The sequence below is a fragment of the Odontesthes bonariensis genome, chromosome 4 (assembly GCF_027942865.1).
Source record: "Odontesthes bonariensis isolate fOdoBon6 chromosome 4, fOdoBon6.hap1, whole genome shotgun sequence".
NCBI lineage: Eukaryota > Metazoa > Chordata > Actinopteri > Atheriniformes > Atherinopsidae > Odontesthes > Odontesthes bonariensis.
In genome coordinates, this window is record NC_134509.1 from 41,053,261 (window position 1) to 41,062,175 (window position 8,915).

Consider the following 8,915-nt stretch of genomic DNA (forward strand, 5'->3'; position numbering starts at 1 on the left):
TTTTTTAATTTCCTCAATTCCTCTCCATGATGTGCTGGCCAGCCAAAGAAGTACCTTTAGTGATAGACCTATTCCACCACGCTGCGCCACAGGAAACCATTCCTGCCCGTGGTAAACCAGCTCAGCCAACATTTTATTTTAGATCTTTATTTTATTCTATGCTTAGATTTTATTTCGTACATTCTGTGGGGAGGTTGCAAATTTGGGTCATTTTGTCATTTTTAATTTTGTGACTCTTGTTATATTTAATCTTTTGTAATTTGTGCACTGGAGCGCTATGGCTAAAGAATTCCCTGCAAGGCATAAATAAAGTATATTCAATTCAATTCAATTCAATGAGATGGTTACAGTTCATGCAATTTTTTTAGGCTTAAGTAGTTTTTTGTTTTCATTTTGTTTTCTTTTTCTTTACTTATTTATTTCTAAGTTGTGTTTTATTTGTTTGGTATTCTCTTTTTAGTTAGATTTCATTTTTTTAATTTTTTAATTTTAGTTCAGCTTTTAAAATCACTGATACGGGGGGATATGTCGGAGGGAGCAGGTTCTTGCCACTGCTCACTCACATATCATTTAGGTTCAGAATTTTCTCTGTCAAGGTGATGACAGAAGATGATGTCTGAGATGATCTCAGACACAGTGGTGACGCACAGCGATTAGGTTTTATGTACGGAATGTTATCAGGAAGTATAAGAGGATCTCACAAACTGTTGTCGGGAATTCTGTGTTTGCTGCCATGTAATATGTTGTGTCTGTTAGTACATTCCCCATAGGTCAGCTGCAAAGGTGAGTCAGACTACTCTACATCATCTACTGTATAATTAGTCTGTATTCAGAATATCATACATCAGTGGTTCGAACTCAGCTCACAATCAGCTTTAGCTTTTCTCTATATAGCCCACTTCAAGCTTTTGGAGAACAAAAAAAATCCAACGCATGAAAAAGTAAAACTGCACTAAAAACAATTTGCAAAAAGCAATCAAATATTAATATATTTATAAGAGCAAAAGCCAAAATACAAAGAAGGAGTAGTTTTCTGGTATAGAAGGAAATCCCTCGGTCTGGTTCTTTGTAAAAAGTGACACGACCCGACAGACTTTCTCTACATCATAGATACAAGCAGTGGAGGTTACTCTTCCAACAATTCATCATTTCAGACTGAACTTTTGGCTGATTTGCTGACAAGTTAAGAGTTCAGTTAGAATTTTCTGCTGTAAATCATGAACTTGCAAGACCTTTTAATATTACACTGTATAATGTAAATTATACAAATGATCTTTCTAACATTTTAAATACTTGGATAAATCCTGACACCCGATTAGTGTGCTCATCAGCAGACTGAGAAACACTGCTTTAAAGTCTGGCCTTGAGTTACAGATACAGTAACAAGAAATATCCATCAGTACTAAAGACCCAGAAAAACACTGCAAGCATCTGCAGTACTTTGACTGAAAATACGAGAAGCTGGATCAGAATGTACCTTTAACTGTGGTGGGCATTCATTTCTCAGGGTTTTTTTAATCTATAGTTTAGCCATAGTTTCTATGTATAGCTTTCTTGTATTCGAAAATACAAAACCCGCAGGAATGTAAATTCTTTTTTCTTTTTTTCTTAAAACATTAGGGAATCGTGACATCATATCTCATTGCTGTGAATTTTTCATAACTGGGAGCAGAAGGTTCAATTTTAGAACAATAGAATAGAACAACACGACACCTGGCAAAAACAAATATTATATAAAAAAAAAAAGTTTAAGTTGTAGATATAGATACATGACAACCGGCTATTATTACTTCTTTTACTGACACGTGTTACAAGGATAATGCAAAATTCATAGGGTTTAGATTTTTCTTTCTGTCTTCCTCACTCTTAGATGTCAGGCCCTTGTGACTCCAGGGCTCATACCCTGAATACCTTCAACAACAGGAAATTAATAGGCTAGTGTGGCTGCATTTATATTAATATCTTTATCAGTATTCACAAATCATGGCAGCCATCTCTCATTCATTTAAAAACTATTTCATTAGCATCATGATATGCACTAAAATCTTTAGGAAAGCTCTGCAAACTATGGGTCTCTATTTAGTTTCAAAGGTAATATTAAGAAAAACAAATTCATTTTGGTAGATACACTATCACAGTTCAGTCAGTGTTAATAGACACAATTTGTGTGAAATTAAATTTTTTTAGATAATATATTTATTTGATCTTGAGACAGGATATTGTCCCCTTTTAGATAACCCACTCACAGAAACCATTCACACCTGATGTATGCTGAAAATCATGTAGCACTTGATGTGAAAAATCTATTTTATCTTTGATTAATGAAAAGTTATATGAGTGCAAATAAAATATTGTAAAAGCTCAAAGGAAAACATCAGCAATAATTGTCCAGCTTTTCTGTTTACATGCATTGCTGATTGTCAAAGAAGCGTTCACAAGTCCTCAGGGTGTTCATAGAAAGGATGAACACTGTGTGACAACGAGTAGCTGAACGAGAAACAGACAATACTTTCACAATTCATAACTCATAAAAATATGGAACATTTTTGTTACTGTGGAAGATGAGCTCTCCCATCAAGCTGACTTCTACACTTTTTATTTAATCTTTATATCTTTATTTATTTAATATTTTAATATGCTTAAAGAAACATAAGTAATATCGGCGTTGATTAATGCATTTTGGAAGAGGCTGTTGTTCTCTATGGCAAAAAATACCAAAAAGCCTCTGAATATTCAATGTGTTCATGCCAGTGGCTACAAGAAGATTGGTTGAAAAGGCTTAAAAAGAAGAAAAGGAAGAAAAACACAACAGGATAGTTTAGTGAAGCGCTTTTGAACATGGAAAAATAACAAGCTGTGGGTGCTGAACCCACCGCTGTCCAGTAGGAAAGCACAATTCACTGTGGAAAACAGTTGTTTTCATAGTTCATCTTACTGTTTGATATATTAACTGCTCATTTATTAGAGCTATGTTTGACAACATTAAGTTATTCTACATCTGACAGTGACCCAGGTATGTTCTCTGTCACGCATTTTTGTGACATCGTACAATCCTTTAAACCAAGTGCTACGCTGACTGCTTTGACATACGATAACACATTTATGAAAATAAAAGATGCCATCAAATTCAAAACATAAATATGAACTGAACTTCAGAGACAAAGCTTAAATAAATGCTGTAAAATAACTTTTTTTTTTATTGTTTATATACCAGCACAGCAATAAACTATGAACACACTTTATTGTTAATTCCACTGTTTTCTTAATGGGGCTGTGATCCCCCCGTGAACGTGTCCTGGCTGATGAGGGGCTGCCGGGATAGTTTCACCCTATTTTCACTCGATTTTAGGATCTGGTCTTTAGGGGTGCCCAGCCCCCAGTGCTCACAGAGGCACATTATTTCTCACTAATTGAGGCGAACTAGTACATTTATAAATTTTGGAGCCGTATTAGTTTTGCTTTGAGTAGTGTTTTCCCCTACAACATTCAATTTTGACCTCTTCCTTTCAAAAGACTGTGGCTCGACAGGGATAACAGAGAGCCTGAGACAAATATTGAAGATAACTCAACATTTATTTTGGGAGTAAAGAGTTAAAACAAAAACAAATGCTAGAAAATAAATAAAACGGTCACTAAAATAATGCATCCTTGAGCAAAAAAAAGTGTTTTTGCATAATATAATATTTTAAAAATGTGCTGAGCCAGGGGGTGCCGAGCTATCTCACGGTGGTGCCTTGGCACCGCTAAAAATACCCTAGCCTCGCCCCTGGTTTCACTAAATGTCCACACTGAGATCTGGATAATCCCTCTCAAGGCCAAAATCAATATTAATCAGCACTGGCATCGGTTTCTGTTTAAGGTGTTGCTGTTGCACAATGCTAATTTCCAGCAAAAGCATCTTGTGACATTTTCAAATCTGTCAATCTGACAGCTGATCACTTCAGTTGAGTCCAGAGTATTATCAAAAGCACTTCAGAGAAAGCGTTTTCTTCAGGGTGTCTCACTACTTATCTTTACGGCAGTGTGAGCTTATGCACATTTAGTGTAAGAAAAATGAAATATTCAGTCCATCTCTCTGTGACCATTCACTCTTGATATTCTTCTTTCATGTTTGACATTTAAGTGATCTTGGAAATGTGAGCGTATTCACCTGAAGTCAGTCATGAGAAACCACTGAACTATATCAAGAAAGTCCCGTTCATTGTTCAGTTTAGCTTTTGTCTTTCCCTGCAACTACACTACACCCAAATCCTCATTTCTCTTTTGCTACATTCCTACAAAAAAAAAATGGTATTGCTCGTAACTGAAACTATATCAAATCAAAATAGAAAGATTGAGACAAAGAAAAAGTAAAAAAAGAAGATATGAGCAGTTTATGCTGGGCAATACTAAATTAATATCAATAAATCACAGAGCAAAATTGTCATGGTAGTGATAGATTATTAATAATTTTACTCAAATGTAACTGATTATGTAGAAACTGCCTTTAAACCGTCTACTTGTTCCTGATTAGTAATCATAATTATTACCTGTGACTTAATCAGACAGCAGACCTGAGTGAGAAATCTCATCCAGTCATTAGTCAGACTCCAAACTAATATCAGTACTTACTCTGTTAAATTCGTAAGGACAATTCAATTCAATTCATTTTTATTTATATAGCGCCAAATACAACAAATGTCATCTCAAGGCATTTAGATAATAAAGTCCAATTCAAGCCAATTGGAATTCAATTCATTGTAATCATAATTATTCATAAAATAATCCAATTCATTCATAAAGAGCCAATTCAAAAACAATTTCCTAGCTAAGAAAACCAACAGATTGCACTGAAAACTTTTTTTTTTTCGGTCCAATCTCCCGGCCTGAGCGTGCCTGAGGCGGCTGTGGAGAGAAACGACTCCCTTTTCAAAATCGAAATTACACACCAGGACTGAATATCTACATTCAGTCAATTCATTTCTAAGCAGTATCCATACTTCACAAGATTTGATATATTTGGTAACTCAATATGTTACTGAACACCGTCTTTAATTTCAGGTAGTTCACGCACAAAACCTGTGGATTACCCCCCTATGGAAAAAAGTTTGGATTTCTGAATAATCAAGAGCAGAGATGTAGTAAAATAAAAAGAAAGGTGAAATACTTCCATCAAACTCCAGACTTCAATGACAGCTGCAGTGATATATTCATTTCACTGTGCATATAGAGCCACCGTGTCATCTATTACAGACGCAATCATGATGTTTGTTATTCCAAATGAACATTTCGACGTAAATAACATTCCTCATTGACTGAGCTGAACCAGAGATGACTGCAGGCTAAACCACTGAACACATTTATCTGGACGTTAAACCTGACATTCTCTCGCTTGGATATAGTTTGGCACAGGTGATAAGGAGAAAACAGAATGTTATATGTTAGTTTAAATGCTTTAGTGAGGGATTTGAACATATTTCAGAATATTTTAAAACAATATAATTCAGTGAATAATGCAAAAAAAGTCAGGGTTCCCTCACCATCCTTTCTTTCCATTGTTCAAATATTCAACACTATTAAATGTTCACAAATGTCTATTAAACAACACATTACCATTTTAACAAAGTTAAACTTAAAAGTAGTCAACCTGCCCGTATAGTTTTGAGCAACACACTAAAAAGAGAAAACTATGATGCGTATAATGAATAAATCCATTGCATGAGAAACATCAGTGTGTCTGTCAGCATCTGTCTGAGGAAAAGAGTCCGAACCATCCGGTGAAGCAATGTGAGGCAACAGCCACCCTGCCCTCAGGAAACACTTCTTTTCTTCAAGCATAACTCATTTCTGAAGATGGTAGGAGTTTCAACTGATAATATACACTGTTAAATGATCAGACAGAAGTTTACAGATGCTGCAGTTTCACTATGAAAGCCCTGAAGGTTTGATCAAAGTCCATCAGATGGTAGATCAGGTGAGGAACCACAGTTTAGCTGAATCCCTCTTTATTTACTCAACTCCTTCACCATTCATGTCAGTTTGATGTTCAGAATGAAAATGAATATGGTTTCATATTTGCACCATTCAGTGGTGTTTAGATGGCCGGGGGATGCCGGATTTATCACAGAGCAGAGACCCGGCAGTCACAGTCTGTAAACCTGTTGCTAACTTTCTGAGTTGTGCAAGTCATTTGGGAGTTAATAAGAAGAGAGAGGGTAAGAGTAGGTCCTTAACAAATCAAGTCAACATTTTCAAAGAGCTCAAACTTATCAATTACCCTGTACTTTTAGAAACTTAACCTTTACAATCTCACTTTACAAGTAAACAAGTGAACCTTTGAAAAGGCATTTCAACAAGAGCCAGTAGCAACCACCTGAGATATCCCTGAGCAACCAGCTGAATCTGAAGCCATTTATCCAGCTCTCCCACCTCTGGCCTGGCAGAGACCTTCCATGGGAAGTTTTCCAATTAGCAGAGAGAAAAAGGGCAGCACCGCCCGACATTTACTGCCATGAAGCCACCAGTGCACTTCGATCTAAACTCAATGAGCAGCTTCTCACAGACACACGAAGCATGTCTCAGGAGTGCAAACGGAAAAGTCTTTACCGTGAGCGGCGCGGTGCGGCGCGGCGGCGCGCTGGCTGCTCCTCTGCCGTCTCCAGATGAGCGGAGGACCGGATGCTCTCCTGCCCGCTCCCCGCTTCTGCTCCGCCGCCAGCAGGTTGGTGAGTCAGAGAGGACCAGAGAGGCAAGCAGAGTAAAAGGCGGTGAGGGAAGCAAAGGGGGGCATCTCTGTGGCAGTCGCCGGGGGGAGCGCGGGCTTGACGGGTTCTGGATGTGGTCTGGAGGATAATGGAGAGGGAGGGAGCTGTCGCTGTGAAGACTGCGCTCACTTTCTCTCTTTAACCCTTAACACAACTGACCTGAACACCCCAGCGGATTATTTACAACTCCCAAACATTTAACTCTGTGTGAGTTTGAAATTGTGGGCAGTTAAGTTCTTTGTCTACGTCACTCTTACAACATCATCACTAATAGAATATATCAATGAAAATCCTGAACTCATAAAACATTCTTTATCTACTACAGCCTACTGATGTACAGTTGCTGTGATTTATTTATTTTTTTTTTACCAATGTATAAAATGATATTTAATATAAAACACAAGTGTGTATGTACGTGTGTATTTTCTGTCTTTAAAAATGATTCTAATTAGTAGTAGTAGCAGTAGTATTGCCGTTGTTGTTATTCTTATTATTGTTATTATCAGGATCAGCTACACAGTAATAGCTAAAGTTGGCAGGACCGACACCATTTTAGGAGCACCACAGTGTTGGGTTCCTAACTGAAACAGAAGGAACGTAGAGCATCTTACCTGGAATATTCCCAAACTGGAGCTGCGTGGAAGGTAATTAAAACTGTTGGAAATATCACTGAAAGCAGTTTGTGTGCAGAGCCCAAAGGATATTAAAGCAGAGCTCACACCATTCCCAGTCTGCTGGGAGTGAAACACAGGTGCACTGCCGTGCTTTTTCAGAGCAGTCCATTTCCTCTGGCCGTGGGACTGATCATCGTCTCCATGACACTATTTTTCAGGCTTTATACACTTTTTACATTCATATATAACTTCTTTTGTGAGAAGCATAAATGGACCACATCTATAATTTATTGTAAAATCTCTGGTTGTATGATAATCATGTCAGTGAATCCTGAGGATGACTTCATGCCATTTAAAACGTGAGTACGAGGCTCTTAATGACATTTAAATGCATCAGCCCTTTTTCGGAATTTTTTCAATGAATATCAGTGAATGTGAAAAAAATGTAATAATCGGATTCTAAAGCACATAAATGTCTAGTATCTGACCTGAACAGCACAGCAACAGATCCTCATACAGACTGCACCTTGGACACAGCTCAGAATCCACAATCTACTTTATTTTACTCTTCAACATATTTTATATTTACTCCAAATTTATCTTTGGATTCTTTGCTATGATTATTATTATTTATTGAGTAAATCGTTAAATTATATCATACACTAAGTTATGAAACCTTTCAAAATGATTTGTATGTGTACAGGCTAAAAAAAAAAAATCACCTATGAGGATGCTAATTGCCTGAGAGTGTTTCTGCACTTTTTCTTTCCCTTCTATTGTTGTCTGTGCCAGCTTTATGGAGCCATTTGTCAGGCATTCAATGTAATAGGAACATATCGAAGGATTAAAGATTCTCAGTTTTCACATGTATTTTCTTTGTGCTTTTTGAATTAGATAACACTAAGGTTTAAATTTTACAGGCCATTAGTATTTTTTTTTAGAAATTGGGCTGATGAAACATTCACATTCACTTTCACACTCAGGACCAATTCAAATATACTCTCAGTTATATCTGGAATGTGAAATATTCAATAGTTAAATTCAGTCGCAGTACAAACTAGGTGGATTTTTTCTTATCTAAGACATCCCTAGATTCGGTAATTAAGATTATAAGTAAAACATGACTGAAAGTAAAAATATTCAAAGCCTTTGGCTCAGAGATGCTTACACTTGTTTTTAATACATTTGCTCTCATCATTGGGTGTGATTGACACCAAAGAAAAAATATTATTTTTCTATTAATAGTTCAAATTTAACTCAGTGGCAGTTATGTTGTTGATCTGGTTTTGAACATTATTAGCTGTAATTTTGTCCACAGGACACGTGAGAAATAAAGCCTCGCAGTGACATTTTAATGTATGCGCTTCTGTTTCAGGCAGCCATTAAAAATGCCTTACTGTTGTGTTTACCCTGCTCCTGGAATATGGACATCCAGGGTAGCATCATGTGTCAGTTTTTTTTTTGGGGGGGGGGGGCCTTAAAACCAGCAGAAAATACTCGCCAAAGGTAAAATATGCCTTAAAAAACAGTCAGCAGAGTGAGGTTTCAGGCTCGAAGA

The 8,915-nt window shown here is 36.8% G+C and overlaps 1 long non-coding RNA gene across 1 annotated transcript in view; it reads right to left on the minus strand.

The window, feature by feature from the left end:
- Positions 1–6,655, minus strand: part of LOC142379101 (uncharacterized) — a 312,744-nt gene extending 306,089 nt beyond the window's left edge. Inside the window, exon 1 of the long non-coding RNA XR_012769649.1 lies at positions 6,586–6,655. This is a non-coding gene — a long non-coding RNA (uncharacterized LOC142379101). The remainder of the gene's footprint in view (positions 1–6,585) is intronic.
- Positions 6,656–8,915: the final 2,260 nt, after the last annotated feature.